This window comes from Pristis pectinata, chromosome 20, assembly GCF_009764475.1.
Source record: "Pristis pectinata isolate sPriPec2 chromosome 20, sPriPec2.1.pri, whole genome shotgun sequence".
In the NCBI taxonomy this organism is placed as follows: Eukaryota; Metazoa; Chordata; class Chondrichthyes; order Rhinopristiformes; family Pristidae; genus Pristis; species Pristis pectinata.
This window is the reverse complement of record NC_067424.1, coordinates 39819953-39844294: the sequence shown is the minus strand read 5'-3', so window position 1 is coordinate 39844294 and position 24342 is coordinate 39819953. Positions and strand designations below refer to the sequence as shown.

At 48.6% G+C, this 24342-nt stretch overlaps 1 protein-coding gene and 1 long non-coding RNA gene across 3 annotated transcripts in view; both read right to left on the bottom strand.

Annotated features, from left to right (window-relative positions):
• The window catches only part of LOC127580904 (SLAM family member 5-like), a 665368-nt gene that overhangs the window by 598659 nt on the left and 42367 nt on the right, over positions 1-24342 (bottom strand). The gene's annotated exons all lie outside the window — the stretch shown is intronic.
• On the bottom strand, positions 8874-22585 carry LOC127580920 (uncharacterized). Its single transcript, XR_007957902.1, has 3 exons — positions 22433-22585; positions 19198-19518; positions 8874-13713 (listed from the first exon to the last, which is right to left on the bottom strand). It is a non-coding gene; the product is annotated as an uncharacterized LOC127580920 (long non-coding RNA).

Below are 24342 nucleotides of genomic sequence, written 5' to 3'. Positions count from 1 at the left end.
TTCACCTCCTGACAGCCCAAGGCCTTTCCCCCATCTCCAAGGCACCAGCCAGGAGTGTGATGCAACACTCTCCACTGCCTGGGTGGCTGCAGCTCCAGCAACTCTCGAGAAGCTCAACACCATCTAGGACAAAGCATCCGCTCGATTGGTTCCCCGTCCACCTCCCGAAACACTCCCTCCCTCCACTATCAGTACACAGTGGCTGCACTGTGTACCGTCCACAAAATGTACTGCAGATACTCACCCAGGCTACTCCGACAGAACCTCCCAAACCCACCACCTCCACCACCAAGGAGGACAAGAGCAGCGGGTGCAGGGGAGCACCACCACCAGCAGGTTCCCCCTTTAAACCATGATCGTCATGTCCAGAGCTCTGTGAAAGTGGCAACACAAGAAAGTTGGGTAAAAGGCGGCAGAAGGCACACTTGCCTTCATCGATTGGGGCATTGAGTAAAAAGTTGGGAAGCCATGTTAATATGAGATAAAATAAGATATCTTTATTGGTTACGTGTAGATCGAAACACACAGTGAAATACAACTTTTGCGTAGAGTGTTCTGGGGGCAGCCCCCAAGTGTCGCCACGCTTCCAGCACCAACATAGCATGCCCACAACTTCCTAACCCGTACGTCTTTGGAATGTGGGAGGAAACCGGAGCACCCGGTGGAAACCCACGCAGACACACAGGGAGAACGTAGAAACTCCTTACAGACAGCAGCTGGAATTGAACCCGGGTCGCTGGCGCTGAAATAGCGTTACGCTAACCGCTGCGCTACCGTGCCTGCCCTGTTGCAGCTGGATAACATGTTGGTCAGGCCGCATCTGGAGTATTGTGTGCAGTTCTGGTCGCTGCATTACAGGGAGGGTGTGAAGGCTGTGGACAGGGTTCAGAAGAGGTTCACCAGGATGCTGCCTGGATTCGAGAGTATTAGCCATAAACTTGGCTCATACTCCCTAATACATCAACCACAGTATCTCCGCTGGTCCGCAAGGGAATAACCCAGGTCAGGTGGGGGGGCAGGGGGGTAGAGAACGAAGGTGGGAACAGTGGACGGGACGTCCTGTGATCAGAGGGAGTGAGCACTGACTGGGGGAGTGACACAGGGGCTGGGGGTGGGGAGGGGAAGAGTGTGCAGAGGCAGAGACAAAGGAGTGGACACAAAGGTAGGAGAGAAGGGCCGGGGGACTGAGGGTCCCAGATCCTAACACCTTCCATTGCACCAGGGGTTGGGCACCATTTTTCAGTGACTGGGTCTGTGGAGAGGTACTCACTGTCCCGATTGGGGAGGGGTGCATCTGTGAGTTGGGGTCTCCCTCAGCAGTTTCCCCAGGGGGATGCCAGATCCCAGAACCCCTCCCCCCCGACCGATCCACCGTTCAATCCTGGCATCCCCGCCAGGTCTGTGGGACCAAAAGCAGAGGTGAGGAGACTCTGTCAGTGACCCCTCCCCACCTCTATAGACAATTCCCATGTCACCCAGAAGCACCCCAGTCTCCCCTTCCTCTGTCGCTCCTCCCCACCAACACTCCCAACACCTCCCCTCCAACCTGCCCCCAGTCCCCACCCTCCTCTCTCTGCCACCAGCTGCCCCTTACCCCTCCACCCACGGCCCTCCCACCAAACCTCGCACCCCCACCCCAGCCTGCCCCCTCCCCCTGGGCTGGGATCCCTGGTCCTCAGGATGGGTGTGGGGGACACCTGCCTGCAGACACGTCCACTCCCACAGCCGTTCCTGTCTGGGAGACAGAGCGAGGGAAGAGAATCCCGTTCCACCCAGAGGACAATGGCCACAACAACCACACACAGTGCAACGCCGGTAATGATCCATGCGATATTTGACGATCTGTGCTCTGGAGCTGGGAAGGAGAGAAGATTCCGGAATTAATCCTATCCTCACACTCCCAGTGACACGGGATCGACGGATCCACTCCATCCCGCCTCAGGCCGGAGAAAAAACCCCGTCACCTCAACACCGTGCCTCAGTCCCCTCCACTCACCCCCACGTCACTCCCCTCCATCCCCTCCCCTCTCCTCCAATACCCCTCAGTCCCCTCCACTCACCCCGACATCATTCCCCTGCGTACCTTCCCCTCCAATCACAGGCAGCAATGTCACTGACTGCATCCCCACTGACATTTAGCCAGCTCCCTCACACTGTCCCTCAGTAACCCCTCTCCCCCGGCGCCCTGTGTCACTGACTGTATCCCCACTGATGTTAATCCCCCTCCCTCACACCATCCCTCAGTAACCCCTCTCCCCAGCACCCTGTGTCACTGACCGTCTTCAATAATGATGAAGAAACACTGACACAGTCCTGCCACACACTCCCAGGGCACGGGTCAGACACAGAGTGAAGCTCCCTCTGCACTGTCCCATCACACACTCCCAGGGCAGGGGTTAGGCACAAAGTGAAACTCCCTCTACACTGTCCCTTCACACATTCCCGGGACACAGGTGGATTGGAGGAACCTGCACTCACTTGGTGTGTGGAACTGGCTGAGGGTACAGCCGGGAGACGGAGAGTCTGTCTCCCTCCAACTGTTTCTGGTGGGAAAGAGGAGAGGAGGGGGACTTGATTTTTGGAGAGAAGGATGTTCCTGATACAATATGATTGGTGGCTGTGGAGTGAAATACTGTTGGTCGTGCTTGGGAGATCACTGGGTGGGGCTGTGGAAGACTGGGGATGGTCCGTCCCCAACACTCCCTCCCCTCCCCAAGTTCGCGGCCCAGGACAGCTGGGGCTGTCTGTGTGAAGGAAGTTTGTTTAAATCTTTGCCCTTCCATCAGGCCTCAGCAGCCCCCAGCTGACCTGGGTGAAGAGGCCTCCCCCCGTCGAAGAGCCGGCACAGGACGGCAGGAACACCCTGGGGCTCCTCTCCCCGTCCCACCCCCAATTCACCTCCCCTCTCCTGAGCTTTCATTACCAGATTGTACTGTGAGTGTATCTGCCGGGGTCTGTGGACCCGATGGACAACCCACCCTCTCCGGTGGTGGGGCCGTCCCACAGTTACACCTCTGTGGCAGCTCCAGTCACCCCTGTGGCCCCGACACTGTTCAAACTATTGACATCAGAGAGTGGGGTGAAAAGCCACATTTACCGCAACATGTCCATCGAGGTCTGTGTGAGGCGACGGCCGAGGTTGTTGGCCCTTCAGCCACCTTCACAGATGGCCGTGTTCTCCCTGAAGACTAAGTGGGTGGTGTCCCTGACCTGAGTAAGGGATCACTGCAGGTGGGATCTGGCCACTGGATCCACCGGAGGTCAGCACGCAGAGGGCCATCCCTTCCAGTGTCCCACTGTCCATTAAATGGTGCAAGATTGCAGCGTGCTATTTTGCAGAGGGACTTGGGAGTGCTTGTGCATGAATTGCAAAAGGTTGGTTTGCAGGTGCAACAGGTTATCAAAAAGGCAAATGGAATGTTGGCCTTCATTGCCAGAGGAATTGAATTCAAGAGCAGAGAGGTTATGCTGCAACTGTACAGGGTACTGGTGAGGCCACAGCTGGAGTACTGCGTGCAGTTCTGGTCTCTTTACTTGACAAAAGATACATTCGCTTTGGAGGAGGTGCAGAGGAGGTTCACCAGGTTGATTCAGGAGATGAGGGGTTTAACCTGTGAGGAGAGATTGAGTTCACCTGGGACGATACTCGCTGGAATTCAGAAGAATGAGAGGGGATCTTATAGAAACATACAATTATGAAATGGAGATAAGATAGAGGCAGGAAAGTTGTTTCCACTGGTAGGTGAGACTAGAACTAGAGGGTGGTCCCCCCCCTGCCCAACCACAGGGGCACCTCACTCTGTTCCATGGGAGGGGCTAGGCTCCCGAAGGTTTCCCTGTTCCCCTCAACTGGTGGGGCAGTGCACCCCTCGACACTGCACACAGGCTCAACAGGGGCACAGGCTGGGGACCGACACCCACGACCAAATCTGCCCCCTCAGGTGGCCCCTGTGCTTCAGGACCATCCTCCAACCCAAACGACGGGAGCCTCCTCCTCTTCACCCCACAGATATGCAGAGCTGCAGAGACCTCCATCACCGAGGGAGTTTCAGGATCCGCCCCTCCGTCCTCCTGCCCGGCTCCCTCAGGCCACTGCTTCACCTCAGGGCAGGTGGGCAGCCGGGGTCAGACCTGGGGTCAAGCGCAGACCCTTGCACATCACAGGACGTTGCTGGAGACATTTTGACTTCCTCTTCGCCTTCTTACCCCTCGGATAATCCTCCTCCCTGGCCCGTGACATGCTCTACCTCTGTGTCCACTGCCCCAGGCACAGGGCGGAGGGGAGGGGCAGCGGGACGTCCTGGGACGTCCAGATGGAATTTGCTGCCCTGAGGTGAGGGCAGTTCTTTTGAAGGTGCCCCATCCCTTTACATGTGCGACACCAGCACAGACCAATGTCCAGCAGATGGATAGGCCAACACCTTGGACTGTACAGCTCCTGACCGACCACATTAAGGAACTGGAGCTGGTCTTGGATGTACTTAGGATCGTCCAGGATGCTGAGAGCATCACAGGTAACGGTTTTAGCGAGGTGTTCACACCTGAGGTGCAGGCTTCAGGTAGTTGGGTCACCACCAGGAAAGGTCGAGGGAGCAGGCGGACAGTGCAGGGCTCCCGTGGCCATTCCCCTCTGCAACATGTATTCCCCTTTGGATACCACTGGGGGGGGGGGGGGGTGAGTAGTGGGGGGGTTGACCTATCAGGGCACAGCAGCAGCAGCCAGGTCAGTGGCACTGTGACCGGCTCTGAGGCTCAGTGGGGAAGGGTAACGTCAGGCAGAGCAATCGTGACAGTTTATTTATCGACTCGACTGCATTTATTTCAGTGCAAGAGGCTTGACAGGTGAGGCAGATGAACTCAGGACGTGGATTGGCTCTGGGGACTGGGATATCAGTGCCATGACAGAAACACGGCTGAGGGAAGGGCAGGACTGGCAGCTCAATGTTCCAGGATACAGAACTACAGGCGTGACACAGGTACAGGTAAGAGAGGAGGGGGAGATGCCTTCTTGCTGAAAGAGGACATAACAATGGTTATCAGAGACAATATTCTTGGGGGATCATCCAGTGAGGCCACATGTTAGAACTTAGAAACAAGAAGGGGTTGGTCACACTGATGGGAGTGTATTATAGGCCCCCCAGTAGTCAGTGGGAATTGGAGGAGCAGGTATGTCGAGACATTGCAGCTACTTGTAAACATAATAGGGTGGTAGTAGTGGGAGATTTTAACTTCCCTAATATTGACTGGGCCACCCATAGTGTAAAAGGCTTGGACGGAGTGGAATTTGTGAAATGTGTCCAGGGAAGCTTCCTTCATCAATATATAGAGGGACCTACCAGAGAGGGTGCAACACTGGAGCTTCTCCTGGGGAATGAGGTCGGGAAGTGGCGAAAGTGTTGTCGGCGAGCACTTTGGGTCCAGTGACCATATTAGTTGTAAAATCGTTCTGGAAAAGGATATAACCAGTTGACAGGTTAGGGTCCTGAACTGGGGCAGAGCAAATTTTGGAGCCATAAGGCAGGATCTTGCAGTGGTTGATTGGACAAGATTGTTTGCAAGGAACAGAGCGTCTGCCAAGTGGGAGGGCTTTAGAGGTGTGATGTCAGGAGTTCAGGACCTGCATGTTCCTGTTAGGGTGAAGGGCAAGGCTGGTAGGTTTCAGGAATCCTGGTTGATGAGAAACATTGAGGCTCTGGTTGACAAAATGAGGGAGGCATCCACTGTGTATCAGCAATTAGAACCTTGCGAATCTCTTGATGATGACAAGAAGTGTAGGAGTGCACTTCAGAGAGAAGTCAGGAGAGCAAAAAAGATATGAGAAAGATCTGGCAGGCAAGGCGAGGAAAAATCCCAAGAGATTCTGTAAGTATATTAAAAGGGTGGGAATGCAAGTCCACAGTTCACTGAAAGCAACGTCACAGGTAGACAGGGTGGTGAAGATCACGTTTGGCACGCTGGCCTTCATCAGTCAGGGCACTAAGTACAGGAGCTGGGAAATTATGTTGGGAAACATTGCTGAGGCCGCACTTGGAGTAGTGTGTGCAGTTTTGGTCACCCTGTTATCGGAAAGATGTTATCTACAATAGAAAGAGTGCAGAAAACATTTACCAGGATGTTGCCTGGACTTGGGGGCCTGAGTTACAAGGAGAGGTTGTGTAGACTAGGACTTTATCCCCTGGAACGTAGGAGATTGACGGGTGACCTGAAAGAGATCCATAAATCATGAGGGGCGCAGTCAGGGTGAAAGCACATAATGTTTTTCCCAGGGAGGGGGTGGTAAAAACAAGAGGGCACAGGTTTAAGATCAGAGGCAAGAGATTTGAAAGGGACTTCAGGGGCAGCTTCACGCAAACGGTGGTGCACATTTGGAATGAGCTGCCAGAAATAGTGGTTGAGGCGGGCACGTTAGCAACATTTAAAAGTCATTTCGATAAGTCCATGGACAGGAGAGGTTTAGAGGGCTATGGGCCAAACGCGGGCAAATGGGACTAGCTCTCACTGAGCAACGCAGTCGGTATGGACAAGTTGGGCTGAAGGGCCTGTTTCTATGCTGTATGACTCTATGAGTTAGAGGGAATGTCAGAAGATTCTGTGGCCACAAAAGAGATGCCAGGATGATGTTTTGCCTCCTAGATGCCAGGGTTGAGGATGTCTTGGAGCGGCTGCAGAACATTCTCAAGTGGGAGACTAAGCAGCCAGAGGTCGTGGTGCACATTAGCACCAACGACACAGGTAGAAAGGGAGATGAGGTCCTGCGCAGTCAGTTTAGGGAATTAGAAAAGAAGCTGAAAAGACGGACCTCAAAGGTAGTAATCGCTGGATTACTCCCGGTGCCACATGGTTTCAGGGACCACTGGAACCTCTTCCGGTGCAGGGCCAACCTGTACAAGAGGGATGGGTTGCACCTTAACTGGAAGGGAACCAATATCCTGGCCGGGAAGTTCACTTGTGCTTCTCAGGAGGGTTTAAACCAGTTTGGCAGGGGGCTGGGAACCAGAGCACCAGGTCAGAAAGTGGAGGGGTTGAGAGGAAGGAACATGTCATGTCCAGTAAGTCTGTAAGGAAGGATGGGCAGGGATTTTCAGAAGGCCTTTGACAAGGTGCCGCACATGAGGCTGTTAAACAAGATGGGAGCCCATGATATTACAGGAAAGGTACCAACATGGATAGTAGATTGACTGACTGGCAGAAGGCAAAGCGTGGGAATAAAGGGGGCCTTTTCTGGTTGGCTGCCGGTGACTAGTGGTGTCCCTCAGGGGTCGGTGTTTGGTCCACTACTTTTCACGACATATGTTAATAATCTGGATGATGGAATTGATGGCTTTGTGGCCAAATTTATGGATAATACAAAGACAGATAGTGTTGAGGAAGCAGGGAGTCTGCAGAAGGACTTGGATGGGTTGGGAGAATGTTCCATCTGCCAATTCTCTGCCCACAGTGTAGGGAAGTGTTTGGTCATGCACGTTGGCAGAAGGAATAAAGGTGTAAACTATTTTCTAAACAGGGAGAGAATTCAAAAATCGGAGGTGCAGAGAGACTTGGGAGTCCTAGTGCAGGATTCCCTAAAGGTTAACTTGCAGGTTGAGTCGGTAATAGGGAAGGCAAATGCAATGTGAGCATTCATTTGGAGAGGACGAGAATATAAAAGCAAGGATGCAATGCTGAGGCTTCATAAGGCATTGGTCAAACCACATTTGGAGTATTGTGAGCTGTTTTGGGCCCCCTATCTTTTTTTTCCCCAATCTTTTTATTGCATTTCAAATTAATTCAAATTATATTACATAACATTAATAATCCTACATATGATGCAAAGAGATCAGGATAACAATAATAACAGTTAATATTTATACTCACAAGGAGTAAAATATGTAATCCAGACCTCCCACACTCTTGCTAAGTGTACATAATGCAAAAAAAAATTGAAAAGAAATTTAATTATATGAAAAGAAAACCCCCAAATCAAAAAAAATTATAATAGACAAAAGCAAACCAAAAACTTCAAAGGAAAACAAAAACTGGACTGATATTTCTTAGATTTAAAAGAAAAATTATGTCTTCAGCTCTGCTTCTCCATATTCAACGGTTATTGAAAGGGATTCGAAAAAGGTCAGCTTATATGATATAGAAATACTGAATAAATGGACTCCAAACTTCCTCAAATTTAACCGAAAGGTTGATAGTAACACTCCTATTTTTTTTCTAAGTTTAAACATGTTATAGTTTGGGAAAACCATAGGAATGTAGTAGGAGGTTTAGGATCTTTCCATTTAAATAGAATGGATCTCCTGGCTACTAATGTAACAAATGCAATCATACGACAAGCTGAAGCAGATAAATGGCCAGAATCCATCATTGGTAACCCAAAAGTTGCAGCAATAGGATGAAGTTGTAAATCAATACTCAATACTACTGAGATAATATCGAAAAAGTCTTTCCAATAATTTTCCAAATGAGGGCAGGACCAGAATATACGTGTCAGGGAAGCCACCTCAGAATTACATCTGTCACAGATAGGATTTATATGGTCATACAAACGAGCTAACGTATCCTGAGATATATGGGTCCTACAAACCACCTTAAACTGTATCAAAGAGCGTCTAGCACACATTGAAGAGGTATTAACTAATTGGAGAATTTTCTTCCATGTCTCTATAGGTAAAAGTACCTGAAGTTCTTTTTCCCATTCTTTCTTAATTTTATCAGGTATCCCTAGACGTATTTTCATAATCCGATCATAAATTATTGCTATCAAGCCCTTGTGATAAGGATTAAAACCTAAGATATTTCCCGTAATTTCAGTTTTATATAGTATCAGAAAAGAAGGTAAGTAACTTTTTAAAGTTTCTAATCTGTAAATATCGAAAAAAATGTGATCTAGGCAAATTGTATTTATTAGACAACTGTTCAAAAGACATAAAACAGTTATCAATGAATAAATCACGAAAGCATGTTATTCCCTTCATTTTCCATAAAGAAAAAGCTAAGTCAATTCGAGATGGTTGAAAGAAAAAATTGGATTGGATAGGACTTGATAAAATGAATTTATTCAATCCAAAAAATTTACAAAATTGAAACCATATTCCTATTGTATGTTTAACTATTGGGGTAATCATTTGTTTACTCAATTTAGTAAGTGCAAAAGGGAGTGAGGCTCCTAAAATAGAAGCTAATGAAAATCCTTGCACTGATTCATACTCAGGATACACCCATCGAGGACATTGAATTACATCTAAATCTTGCGCCCAGAAAATAAAGTATCTAACATTAATTGCCCAATAGTAAAATCTAAAATTAGGCAAAGCCATGCCACCATCCTTTTTTAATTTTTGTAAATATTTCTTACTTAACCTTGGGTTTTTATTCTGCCATATATATGAAAGAAGTTTAGAATCAATAGTATCAAAAAAGGATTTCAAGATGAAAGTTGGAACCGCCTGAAATAAATACAAACATTTTGGTAAAATCTTCATCTTAACTGCATTAATTCGGCCAATCAATGATAGAGACAATGGGGACCATTTAGTAAACAATTGTTTAACCTGATCAATTCAAGGTAAAAAGTTAACCTTGAATAAGTCCTTATGCTTCTTGGTAATTTTAACACCCAGATATGTAAAATAATCAGTCACTAACCTAAATGGTAATTCCCTATATATTGGAACTTGCATATTTAATGGCAAAAGCTCACTCTTATTAAGATTTAATCTATAACCAGAGAAAACACTAAACTGAGCAAGCACTGGTAATGCTGCAGAGATGGATTTCTCCGGGTTAGAGTTATAGAGTAACAGGTCATCTGCATATAGTGATATCTTATGCATCCCCTTTCCACGTGTGATACCAAATATGTTAGAAGAGTCCCAAAAGGCAATTGCCAAGGGTTTCATGGTAATATCAAATAATAAAGGACTTAAAGGGCAGCCCTACCTAGTGCCTCGAAAAAGCCTGAAAAAGGGGGATTTCTGATTGTTAGTAAGTATTGAAGCCATAGGTGTATGGTAAATCAATTTAATCGCGGAAATAAAATTTGGGCTAAAATTAAATTTCTCAAGCGTGTTGAATAAATATTGCCATTCAACTCTATCAAACGCCTTCTCGGCATCAAGCAAGATAACACATTTTGGGATTGTAGATGAGGGGGTATATACAATATTCATTAACCTCCATAATATTAAAATGCAAATCCTGTCTGGTCATCAGAAATAATTTGTGGAAGTACCTTTTCCAGTCTAGAAGCCAATATTTTGGAAACAATTTTGGAATCCACATTCAATAAAGAAATAGGTCTGCAAGATGCACATTCAGTGGGATCTTTATCCTTTCTCAGAATTAAAGAGATAGTTGCTTCATAAAAGGATTGTGGTAATTTACCTGCTGATAGGGCATCTTTAAAAATTTTACCTAACCAGGGAGAGAGAAGATCAGAAAAGGATTTTAAAAATTCCACTGTATACCCATCAAGACCAGGTGTTTTACCTGAATTCATTGAAGAAATTGCTTTCTTTATTTCTTCCTCTGAAATGGCTGCATCTAATATTGAACATTCATTAGGTGATAATTTCGGAGCCTTCAAATTCCTTAAAAATTCATGCATTGATGTAGGATCCTCAGGAAATTCTGATTGATATAAAGTATAAGATTCCTGAAAAGATTTATTAATTTAATCATGGTCCACCGTGTAATTACCATCTTGTTTACAAACTTTAATAATCTGACATTTAGTTGAAGCAGCTTTCAGTTGGTTGGCCAACAATTTACCAGATTTATCACCATGTATATAAAACTGACTCCTGGTTTTAAGTAATTGATTTTCAATTGGATGAACTGTGTTGTACTTGAAGTTCAGTTCTCTTTTTATAGAACTCCAAATTAGGAGCATCAGAGTATTTTTTTATATCAATTTCTTGATCTTATCAGCCAATATATGTAATTCATTATCAGTTCATTTTTTCAATCCAGCAGAGTATGAAATAATTTGACCACAGATATAAGCTTTAAAGGTATTCCATAATATCCCACTGGAAATTTCTTCCGTAAAGTTAGTTGAGAAGGAAAAGGAAATCTGTTCTTTAATAAAATGAACAAAGTCTAAATCCTGCAATAGAGAAGAATTGAGTCGCCATTGTCTGACACCAGAGGGTACGTCTGCTGATTTAGTTGATAGTTTCAATGGCACATGATCAGAAATGGCACTTGCATCATACTTACAGTCAATAACAGATGGAGCTAATCGCGAGTCAATAAAAAAGGAATCAATCCTGGAGTAGTTGTGATAAACATAAGAAAAGAACGAAAACTCTTTATCATATGGGTTTAGAAATCTCCAAACTTCTAAAATTCCAGAATCAACTAAGAAAGAATTAATAAAGACAACGGATTTGTTTGGAAGTATGTGATTCGACACAGATCTATCCATTGAAAGGTTTAAGCAACAATTGAGATCTCCACCCATAATCACCGTATATTTGTTTGAATTAGGAACAGATGCAAATAAATGTTTAAAAAACTTGGGATGATCAACATTCGGTGCATAGACATTAACCATAACCACTTTTTTTTATGAAGCCAGTAATTAATAGAAATCTACCATTTGCGTCTGAGATTGTTTCATGATGAACAAACGAAATTGAGAAGTCTACAAAAATAGAGACCCCTTTCACCTTTGCTTGCGAATTAGAATGAAACTGTTGACCCCTCCAAAATCTAAAAAAGTGCTGATTATCCTGTCTCCTAATATGAGCCTTTTGTGCAAAAATAATCTTAGTGTTCAGTCTATGAAAAACTTTAAAGATCTTCTTGCGCTTAATTGGATTATTTAAACCGTTTGTATTCCATGAAACAAAACTAATCATCTTATCCATTTTAACAGACTAAAAACATATGGTATGTAAAGGGTTAACCTTATTGCACAGGAGACTCCTAACCAGGAAGAGGAAAAAAAAATTCAAAGAGGAGCTGGATATGACAACAATTCAGGCATATTTGTAGTTTATGAGTCCAGAGGAAAAACACAACTAACCTAAAAACAGCCCCACCCACCCAAGTCCAAAAACTGGCCAATAGACAGCCAGAATGCCACCCACTTAAGTTACTTAACCCCAGCTCTTTTGGTGGCAAATCTCCAAGTTAAGAGGAATGCAAAACACCACCGTTAGTCGAAACATGAGAAAACAAGAATTTTGAAATGTAAACAGACTTGCTAACAGAGTTCTACACAAACAAGAATACCGACAATCGACATTTAAAGAATACAATCTTACTATTATTTCAAAAGGAAAAAAAAGCCATCAGTCACTCAATCAGCTTCTCAATTATTACCAAAACAAAGCATTAAAAATATTAAAGTAAAATAATAAAAACAGAAAGAAATATTAAGTAGAGATATGGTAAGTATCCATGTTCCAGATCCAAGCACAAAAGTGTTAACAGAGGGCAGGAAAAATATCTCTGAACTTAAAAAGCACTGAAGTCTGTAAGTTAATTATTACCTAATAGACCAAATAGATATAAAAATCAAAGAGTAGCACATTTCTTTACCACCTGAAGTCAAAAGTTAATCTTGAAGAAATTCTTCGGCTTCCTTGACACAATTAAACCATCGGTGTGATTTATCGGGGAGTACATTCCTCAAGCTTGCAGGGAACACTAATGCAGGATGAGAGTTCCCTTGATGGAGTCACGACACAATTAGTTGATAACGCAGTCTCTCTTTCATAACTTCTGGGCTGTAATCTTCAACCAGACGAAACTTCCAATCTTTATATTGGATCATTCCTCGATGACAAGCGATTCAAATCAAATGTTCTTTGGTACTCACATAATGAAATCTCAGTATTACTGGCCGTGGTTTTTGCTCTGCCGGGGGTTTTGGTCTTAACGTTCGATGAGCACGATCAAGTATGGGACGTTCAGAGAAAACTTCAGAGCCAAACACATCCATCAGAAGTTTGGAGAAGAATTCAGTAGGATTACCAGCTTCAGCGTCTTCAGGAAAGCCAATGCCCATCAAATTATTTCTCCGACTGCGGTTTTCCAAATCAGTAATCCTCTGTCTTTGCTGTTCCAGACTCTGGATGGTCACAGTTAAATCTTCTTCCAGTAAGCTCAGTCTGCGATCCCTCTCTTTGCCAGCTTCATCCAGTTCAGCAATTAATTGCTGTTGTTGAGCATTCTCCTGTATGAGTGTAGTTTGTCTGTCTTCGATCTCCTTTAGCAACGTTTCCAAAGTAGCAAATCTCTGGTCAAGCTTTTTATCCAGTTTAGAAAGAGCTTCCAAAGTGAGTTGAGGGTCTCCATTACCCTTGCTATCAGCTGCAGCTTTAGCTCTGGTTTTCATTTCCAGCAATTAAAAATCAAATTCAGTCTTGTAAAAGTGTTATAAAAGTCTTACTAAAGGCTGGTGTACAAGGTGAGTAGAGCAGAGCCAAGATATGACCTACTCCATCTAGCGCCACCAAAAGAGTCTCGCCATATCTAAGGAAGGATGTGCTGGCATTGGAGAGGGTCCAGAGGAGGTTTACAAGAATGAAAGGCATGAGGAGCATTTGATGGCTCTGGGCCTGTACTCACTGGAGTTTAGAAGGAGGAGGGGAGATCTCATTGAAACTTGCCGTATATTGAAAGGCCTGGATAGAGTGGACATGGAGAGGATGTTTCCAGTGGTGGGAGAGTCTCAAAACAGAGGGCACAGCCTCAGAATAAAAGGACGTTCCTCTAGAACAGAGATGAGGAAGAATTTCATTAGCTAGAAGGTGGTGAATCTGTGGAATTCATTGCCACAGACGGCTGTGGAGGACAAGTCACTGGGTATATTTAAAGCGGAGGTTGATTGGTTCTTGATTAGTGAGGGCATCAAGGGTTATGGGGAGAAGGCAGGAGAATGGGGTTGAGAGGGAAAAAAAAATCAATCATTGAATGGCAGAGCAGACTCGATGGGCTGAATGGCCTAGTTCTGCTCCTCAGTCGAATAGACACGAAGGGACGGATGGGTTGAGTGTTTATTTCAATTCCAGGAGTATTAAGGGTAAGGGTGAACTTAGAGCATGGATCATTACCTAGAACTAGGATGTTGTGGCCATAACAGAGACTTGGTTGAAAGGGACGGGACTGGATGCTTAATGTTCCAGGGTTTCATTGTTTTGTAAAAGATAGATGTGGTGGTAAAAGGGGGATGAGGGAGTGGGATGGGGGGGGAGTTGCTTTATTAATCAGGGACAATATCACCGCTGCACTCAGAGGGGACATAATGGACGGCTCATCCACTCAGACTCCATGGGTAGAACTCAAAAATAAGAAAGGTGCAATCATTCTGATGGAATTGTACTGCAGACCCCACAGTAGCCACCGCGACATTGAGGAGCAGATATGCAGGCAGATTAGGGAAAGGTTCAAACACAACAGGGTTGTAGTCGTGGGTGACTTCAACTTTCCCAATATAGACTGGGAACTCCTTAGTTCAAGAAGTTCAGATGGGGCAGAATTTGTTAGGTGTATCCAGGAGGGTTTCTTAAATCAGTGTGTAGATAGTCCAACTAGAGGAAGGGCCTGGTGTTGGGAAATGAGCCTGGCCGGGTGACTGACCTTTCAGTGGGAGAACATTATGGAAACAGTGATCACAACTCCTTAAGCTTTAAGATAGCTATGAATAAGGATAAGTATGGACTTTGCAGAAGTGTGTTAAATTGGGGCAGGGCAAATTATGAGAGTATGAGGCAGGAACCAGGGAGGGTTAATTGGGAACAGCTGTTTTTGGGCAAGTCCACCTCTGACACATGGAGGGTGTTTAAGGAACAAATGCACAGAGTACAGGACATGTATGTTCCAGTAAGAAGGAAGGACGAGGATGGGAAGGGAAGGGAACCTCGGATTCAAAGTAAGGTGGTGAATTTAGTCAAGAAGGAAAAGGAAACACATGCAAGGTTTAGGAAGCCAAGATCAAACAGAGCCCCGAAGGATTACAAAAGAAAATGGAAAAGAACTCAAGAAGGGAATTAGAAAAGGCAGGAGGGGCCACGAGGGACCACTCGAGGGTAAAGGAGGAAAACGTGCTTGGAGGCGGAGATGTGGGCGAGGGCGTAAATGAGTATTTTGCATTGGTATTTATCAAGGAGAAGGACGTGGAGGACAGTGAGATCAGTGTGGAGACTGCTCATGAGCTGGGGCATTTGGAGATGAAGGAGGAGGTAGTAAGTGCCGGGTGTCTTGAAGAATGTTTAGGTGAGTAAGTCCCCATGGCCGGATGGGATATACCCCTGGTTATTGAGAGAGGCAAGAGATGAGATTGCTGGGGCCTTGACCAATATCTTGGCGTCTTCTCTAGCCACAGGTGAGGTCCCAGAGGACTGGTGAGTAGCTAATGTTCCATTGTTCAAGAAGTGAAATAGGGAGAATCCTTGTAGCTATAGACCGGCGAGTATCACATCAGTGGTGGTGAAGCTATTGGAGATGATTCTTAGGGATAGAACTTCTGAGCATTTGCAAAACCATGGCCTAATTAGGGGCAGTTAGCAAGGCTTTGTGTGGAGCAAGTCACGTCTTACAAAGTTAATTGAGTTTTTCGAGCAGACAATGGATTCATGAAGGAAGAGCTGTAGTTGTTGTCTACGTGGACTTTAATAAACTGTTTGACAAGGTCCCTCATGCCAGGTTCATCCAGAAGGTTTAGATGCATGGGAGCCGTGGTGACTTCGCAGTTTGGATTCAGAATTACCTTGCCCATAGAAGAGAGTGGGCAGTGATGGAAGGGGGTTATTTTGGCTGCAGGTCTGTGACTATTGGTGTTCTGCCAGGATCCGTACTGGGACCTCTGCTGTTTGTGATATATATAAAACACCTGGGTGAAAACGTGGATGGGAGGGTTAGTAACTTCGCAGATGATACAAAGTTTGGTGGTGTTGTGGATAGTGTAGAAGATTGCCGAAAGATACAGTGGGATATAGATCAGTTGTAGATATTGACGGAGAAATGGCAGATGGAGTTTAATCCGGCCAAGTGTGAGGTGTTGCACTTTGGAAGGTCAAATGTAAAGGGACAGTACACTGTTAATGGCAGGACCCATTGTTGATGTACAGAGGCATCCAGGGGTCCAAGGCCAAAGCTCCCTGAAGGTGGCTGCACAGGTCCATCGGGTTGTAAAGAAGGCATATGGAAGCCTTGCCTTTATTATTCAAGACACTAAGTTCAAGAGTTGGGAAGTTATGTTGCAGCTTTATAAAGCTCTGGTTAGGTTGCATCTGGAGTCTCGCATTCAGTTCTGGTTTCCCAATTATGGGAAGAATGTGGAGGCTTTGGAGAGGGTGCAGAAGGGGTTTACCAGGATGCTGCCTGGATTAGAGGGCATGTGCTGTAAGGAGAGGTTGGACAAACTTGGGTTGTTTTCTCTGGAGCGACGGAGGCTGAGCGGAGACCTGATAGAAGTTTATAAGATTATGAAAGGCATAGATAGAGTAGACAGCTGGTATCTTTCTCCCGGGGTGAAAATATCTAATACTAGAGGGCTTGCATTTAAGGTGAGAGGGGATAAGTTCAAAGCAGATATTTGGAGCAAGTTTTTTTTTTACACAGAGTGGTGGGTGCCTGGAATCTGCTGCCAGGAGTGGTACTGGAGGCAAATATGATCCAGGTGTTTAAGAGGCTCTTGGATAGGCACATTCATGTGCAGCGAATGGGAGGAGATGGACATTGTTTGGACATTTTCAACTGCTTCATCAGTGACCTTCCTTCCATCCTATGGTCAGAAGTGGGGGTGTTCACTGGTGACTGCACAATATTCAGTTCCATTCACACATCAGCAGGTGAAGCAGCCAATGTATGCCGGCAGCAAGACCCAGACAACATTCACACACCGGCTGATGAGTGACAAGGAACATTCACATCACACAAGTGCCAAGGAATAGCCATCTCCAACACGATAGAGTCTGATGACCTCCCCTTGACATTCCCATCGCCCAGTCCCCACCATCAACATCCTGGGGTCACCACTGACCAGAAACTCAACTGGACCAGTCAAATAAACACCGTGGCTACAGGAACAGGACAGAGACTGGGTATCCTGTGGGGAGCGACTCTCCTCCTGACACCCCAAGGCCTTTCCCCCATCTCCAAGGCACCAGCCAGGAGTGTGATGGAACACTCTCCACTGCCTGGGTGGCTGCAGCTCCAGCAACTCTCGAGAAGATCAACACTGTCCAGGACAAAGCAGCCGCTCAATCGGCTCCCCGTCCACCCCCCTAAACACTCCCTCCCTCCACCACCAGTACACAGGGACTGCAGTGTGAACCGTCTAAATACACTGCCGTTACTCACCCAGGCTTCTCCGAGAGAACCTCCCAACCCACCACCTCCACCGCCAAAGGGGGCGAGCAGCAGGTGCAGGGGAACACCACCACCTGCAGGTTCCCCTCCAAGTCCCTCACCCTCCTCACTGGGAGATATATCACTGGTCCTTCATTGGGAACTCCCTCCCCAACAGCACGGTGGGAGCTCCTTCACCAGAAGGACTGCAGTGGGTCAAGAAGGCAGCTCACCCCCACCTCCTCCGGGGTAACTAGGGATGGGCAGTGAGTGCTGGTCCTGACAGCGATGGCCAGATTCAGTAAAATGAATAAATAAAATGCCCAGCCGGATGTGGGGAAGGTGTTTCTCCCAGTGGGTGGGACCGGATCAAGGGGCCGTTGATGAGACAGTGACTGATAAATCCAATGGGGAATCCTGGAGAAACTCCCTTCCCCACGGAGCGGTGGGAATGTGGGACTTGTTCCCACAGGGAGTGGCTGCACTTAATCTCACTGAGGGGTTTAAAGGAAGCTGGATACACACACGAGGGAGCGAGGCACAGGAGGATTCTGGTGATGGGGGAGGAGAGGGGACATAAGATTCTGAGGGGACTCGACAGGGTGGGTACTGAGAGTATGTTCCCCCTCATGGGGAGATCTGGAAGGAGGGGCACAGTTTCAGAATAAGGGGCTGCACACTTCAGACGGAGATGAGGAGGAATTTCTCCTCTCTGAGGGTCGGGAATCTTTGGAATTCTCTCCCCCCACAGAGCTGTGGAGGCCAAGTCACTGAATGTATTTAAGGCCGAGACAGACAGAGTTTTGGGTTGGAGGGGAGTCGGGGTTTGTGGGGAACAGGCAGGAAGGTGGAGCTGAGGCCATGGTCAGACCAGCCCTGATCTCAGTGAGTGGGGGCACAAGAGATTCTGCAGATACTGGAATCAGGAGCAAAACACAAGTGCTGGAAGACCTCAGCAGATCAGGCAGCATCTGCAGAGGGATATAAACAGTCAACATTTCAGGTCAAGATTCTTCATCAAAAGAAACACCGACTGTTTATTTCCCTCCATAGATGCTGCCTGACCTACTGAATTGCTCTAGCATTCTGTGTGTACTATTCAGTGAGTGGGGAGCAGACTCGAGGGGCCGAATGGCCTCCTGCTGCTCCTAGTTCCCATGTTCTGATGTTCTCCTCCCTCCGGTGGGAATTGGTTGACCCTGGATGGAGAAGAGAAGATTTCTCAGCCAGATGTTGCTGGGTGAGATTATTGGGAACGTTATATTATTTTAAGAGTGAGTCAGGAACTATAATGCTGGGTGTGAGTGTGCTGTTGTGTATGTGTACAGTGTCACTCACTGGGACACTACATTCTGTGTAATGAACACACAGGGGATCGCTCAGTAAAGCACAGCATGAAGGCTGAGGAATAAACACCTTGCTGAGCTCAGACCTCAGTCTGGGGAATTAACAGGCAATGCTCTGGGAAACAGTCCGAACAACTGGGATCCCTGAACATGTCAGACCAGGCCTTTGACCTGGGGATACAGTGGGATCTGTTCAACTGTGACCCACAGATACAGACCGTTTGGCCCATCCACACCAGCCTCTCCCACCCCATCGGCCCATCCTTCTGCTCCCCCCTCCCCGTGTGCTCAGCTCCTCCAGCCTCAGAGCCACAAGGTTCCCTGTTGACAGTTCTATCCTTCACGGCCCTGGTCCAGTCTCCGGGGATGTGGTGGGTTTGTCCCCCAGCCTGGCACTGCCTCAGCCCCACTAAACTGGGACCATGACCCCCAGCTCTGGACACTGGCAGTCAGTGGGGTTCAGTAAACAGGGGAACGCATGGGATCTGCCCTCACCCATTAATTAGGGGTGTTTCAGGAACTGGTGAAACCCAGGCCCCTCCGCAGCAGTCTCACTCACCGGACACCTCCAGTCGGACTGTTGCCCGAGTCTGTGCTCCTGAACTCACTGTAACAGTCACCTCATAATCACCAGCGTCCTCTCTCCGCAGATCACAGATTTCCAGACTGAAGTCCCCGCGATGAAGAGTTACTCGTCGCTTGTACTCGTCAGAACCGAAGTATTCAATGTCCTCCTTTGAGTATTGTGCTAACTTGGTTCTGGGTGATGTCCGTCTCCACTCAACCTCAGCAACGTCCGGTCCAACTGGGATCCCGGGAGGTAAGGAGACCAGGCATCCCACAGTTCCGTTCACAGTGGGAGGGGGACCCCCAGTCCCAGCTGAGGAGACAAGAGGAGGCACTCAGCAGGTGAGCTCAGTGACTGGAGGGGGAATCGGAGCTGGGAGAATGACAGACACAGGAGCAGGCCATGCGGCCCATCGTCTGGCTCCCGGCCCTGTGAGGGACCCGGCCCACAGTTCCTACATCACACAGTGAGCCCACGGGGGGAACAGAGTGAAGACTCTCTGCACCTGGCCCTGAGGAAGGAAGTTGCAGCCTGCAGCCAGATATCAATGGAAGGGTCAGAAGGGGCACAGACACTGGAAATGGGACCCAGTCTGGAGTGGGGGGGGGGGGGGGGGGTGGGGTGTTTGGGGAGGGTGAACACGGTGAGGGTGTGAGTGGTGTGGGGGGGACAGAGGGAGCTGGGGACAGGTCAGGTGGGTGAGGGAGTGAAGAGGCAGTCGGGATCCCTGCCTTTGTTGGTTGGGACCCAGGGTCTGTGAACGGGGGAGCTGGACAGGTCTGGGGTAGGGGGTGTCACACCAGAGGGGGGAGAGGGGAGTTACCAGGATGGGGCAGGGCCGGAGAAGGTTCAGTGAGGAGATGGGTCAGACTGAGGGGGTTCCCTGGAACAGAGGCTGAGGGCAGATTTAATCAGGATGTGAAGGGACGAGGGGCCCAGACAGGGAACAGGAAAGAGCTTTGGCCCTGGGCAGAGGGAGCGATACCGGGAGGCCCAGAGTTAAAGGAACGGGAGGTCGGGAATGTTCCCCAGAGGGAGGTGGGTGAGTCAGGCCCTCTCTACACTGTTCCGTCACCCATTCCCAGGGCTTGGAGAGCAGGGATCTCTTTGTGACCCTCCCCCTACTACCCTGAGATATGTTCCTCTTGGTGGGTCAGTGGTGGGTGGACTCCCTGCCAGAGGAGCTGAGACCATTTGCGTGGTGCACTACGCACCTCCTCTACCTGGGTGTCTGCATGAGGTCCACTGAGGAAACCTGGCCGGCGAACTGGCAGGACTGAGAGACAGAAGTTGTTGCCCAGCTGGGACGCTGGTCAGGACAACTTACAGCAATTTCTTACCAGGACAGGGAGCTGGTCATAAACCAACTGGTGGCCTCCATGTTGTGGCACCGGTTGGTCACTCGGGTCCTGCCCTCTGTCATTGTCGCCATGACCCAGAGGAAGTTGGTCGACTTCTTCTGTGGCAACAGGAAACACTGGGTCTCTGCTACGGTCCTGAGTTTCCCGACTGAGGAGGGCGGTCAGTCACTGGTGTGTGCACGTACCCAGCTGGAGGCTCTCTGCCTCAGGACCCTGCAGAGATACCTGTGCACTGAGCACCCTCCACGATGGCATGTGCTGGCGACACACTTCTTCCGTCGGGGCGTTGCCTTCAGGAGGACACGTGGCTCCCAGCGGCGAACATCAGCCGTGCTGCTCTGTGGGAGCTGCACAGTTTTTAATCAGGAGCTATTCCGAGTCTGGGACACGGTCACCTCCGGTCAGAGCGCTCCTCCACCAGCAGAGAGTGGTGGCTTGGCTGTGAGAGGGGCCGGTCCCCATCCTGTCACATTCTCCCTCTATCTCATTCCCCCCCCCCCCCCCACCGCTTCTCTGTCTCTCTCTCTCACCCACCCCCTCTCGCTCTTTCTCTCTCTTGTTCTGTCACTCTCTCTGTCTCTCTATCTCTATGTCCATCTCTCTTTCACTCTTTCTCTGTCTGTTTCTCTTCCCCTCTCTCTCCTTCCTCTCTTTCTCCCTGTGTCTCTGCCTCTCTTTTTTCTATCTTTCTCTTGCTGTTTCTCTCTCTGGCTCACTCACTCTCTCTCTCTCCTGCTATCTCTCTTTCAATCTCTCTCTCTGTCTCTGAAGGGAAGTTACCCGGCTGCCTGCATAACCCTTTATTCACCTGTCCTGTTCCCTTTAGGGAGCAGTGGGCAGACACTCATACACAATAAGTGGGAGGGTGTGAGTGGTGTGGAGAGACAGAAGGAGCTTGGTGTACTCCTCGTCTGTATCACCTCCCCAGATATATCACCTCACACTTCTGGAGAGGGGGCAGAGGAGAGTCACTGGGCGCGTGCCGAGGACAGAGCATTTCAGTGAGGAGAGACTGGAGAGGTTTTCCCCGGAGCAGAGGAGGTGAAGTGGGGACATGACTGGGGTATATAAAATTATGTGGGGTATAGATCGGGCAGGCTGCAGGAAACCTTTCCCATACCAGAGGCAGATAAAACAAGAGGGCACAGATTCAGGGTGAGGGGGAAGGGATTTAGAGGGGATCTGAGGGGTCCTTTCTCACCCGGAGAGTGGTGAGTACCTGGAACACACTGCCGGAGACGGTGGAGGAAGCAGAGTCACTGACAGCACTTAACAAGCGTCCAGACGAGCTCTCGAATCCCCCAGAAATAGACGGCTACAGGACAGGTGCTGGGAGATGGGATCAGGACGGATGGGTGCCCCCTGGTCAGTGTGGACGTGATGGGTCGAATGGCCTGTTTCTGTGCTGTACAGCTCTGTGACCCTAAACTGCATTTGCTGCTTTTCTGCCCAACCTGTTGATCCCTCACAGGGACACACAGATCAGGTCACTCCCTCCCTCCTGGCTGATCCGACTGTAACCTCAGCTCCACATTCCCATCCACACCCCCCACCGTGACCTGTCACCCCCTCACGTCAATAATCTCAATAATCTCTCTCCCTCCACCTTAAGATGATCAAAGACCCTGTCTCCAGCGCCCTTTGAGGAAGAGAGTTCCAAAGACTCACCACCACAGACAGAAATGATTTCACCTCATCCCTGTTTAAATGGGCAGCCCCTTCTTTTCACACGGTGACCCCTTGTTCTCGATCTCCCGCGGGGGGAACATCCTGACAGCTCCCTCGGGGTCCCACACCTTTCACTTCAGTCCCTCCTCACTCTTCCAAACTACCGCAGATCCAACCTTTCCCCACAAACATCCCACCTGTTCCAGGTCTCAGCCTGGTGAACCTTCTCTCAACCAGTTCCAGCCCATTGACACCTTCCCTTCATCAAGGAGACGGATGCTGCCCACTGTACTCCAGGGTGTCCCTGCAGTCTGGAGCTCTCCTCCTCACTGCCGTCCACACGGACAATGTTTGTACCACCTGCAAGGCTTCTTCACCCTGCCCCCTACATTTAGCTCCAACTCGTTACTGTCTGCAACACAGAGTGAGCGACGGGGCACTGACCCTGTGGGTCCCACTGGTAACAGCTCCAGTCACATCAACACCCGTCACCCATTCCCCTCTCCTCCCTCCCTCTGAGCCCATTTTGGATCCAATCTATTGCTCTCCCTCGGGTCCCGAGGGCTGTTACTGAAGCAGCCCCTCCCACCGTTTGAGGCCAGGAGTTGGGTCTGAATCCGCAGAGCCCCTGTGGGGGTGGGGAGCTGGTGTCAGGGTGCGGGGAGCTGGTTCTCACAGGGTGAGGGAAACACGGCGTGAAATGGTGGCAGGAAGTTACAGCAGGAAGTGGACGGACGAGTGAAGCAGAATAACGTTGCACTCGGGACACAGGTCTTGGGGTGGGTGCAGGAGGTCGGGTTCTGTGTCGGGGGAGGACTGACACACAGCTGGGAAGTGACCCCAATGTACTGACGGACCCCCGGACGGGCCTCACACACGCTCAGTTCTACAGCCGGGGTCGCCACCACAGTCCGACCTTACCCACATCGGCGGCGTAGACGGCGGTAAAGAGCAGGGAGGAGTCCCTCCTGGAGGCGAAACGCTGCATCTTGAAACTCTGATGAAACTCACAGACGTTAAAGCGGCTGTTTGTGCCGCCACCGGTCGGGGAACTGAAGGCGCAGGAACTGACGTCCGGCCAACCCCACCCAACGCTCAGTAACACGGAGAACCTCTCCCAGTCTCCCCGTCACACTCGATCCTTCTCTCTCTCTCTCTCTCTCTCTCTCTGTCTCTGTCTTTCTCTCTGTTTCTCTCTCGCTCTCTCTCTTTCACACTCTCTGCCCCCCTCTGTCTCTCTTTCACTTTCTCTTCCTCTCTTTCCCTGTTTCTCTCTCTCCCTCTCTCTCTCTGATTCTCACTCTCTTTTTCTCTCTCTTTCTCTTTTTTCTCTCTCGCTCACTATCTGCCTCTTGCTCTCTGTGTCTGTCTCTTTCTTTCTGTCCCTCTGACTCTCTTGCGCGCCTTATCTTTCTTCTTTATCGCTGTCTTTCTCACTCTTTCTCTCTCTCTTTCTGTTTTTGTCTCTCTGTCTTTGTATCTCTCTCTGTCTCTCCCTCTGTCTTTTACCGTTTGCATCTCTCTTTTTCTATATCCTTTCTCCCTCATTCTCTCTTTCTCTTTCTTTCACTCTTTCCCTCTTATCTTTCTCTCTCTGTCTCCTTCTTTATCTCATTCTCTCTGAATCTCTTTCTCTCTCCCTCTGTCTCTCTTTCTTTCTCCCTGCCTGTGTTTCTCTCTCATTTACGCTTTCTCTTCCTCTCTCTCATTCACCCTGTCTCTCTCTTCTTGTCTCTCTTTCTGTCCCTCTTTCTATTTATCTCTTTCTGTCCCTCTCTCTCTTCCTCTCTTCCCCCAGTCCTCACCTTTCACCCCTCCACACTCCATAATTTCCACCTCTACCAAGGAAATTCCACCACCAGACACATCTTCCCCTTCCTTCCCCTTCCAGCATCCTGAAGGGATGGTTCTCCCCTCGGTCCTCTGGTCCTCCACCAACCACTCCCCATCCCACAGCACATTCCCATGTGAACAGGACATCCCACATCTGATCTTGTACTCCTTCCCTTCCCACCATCCAGGGTCCCACATACTCCTTCCAAATGCAGCAGAGATCCACTGGCATTTCTTATACATTGTTTTGCATTCAGTGCTCATTGTGTCGTCT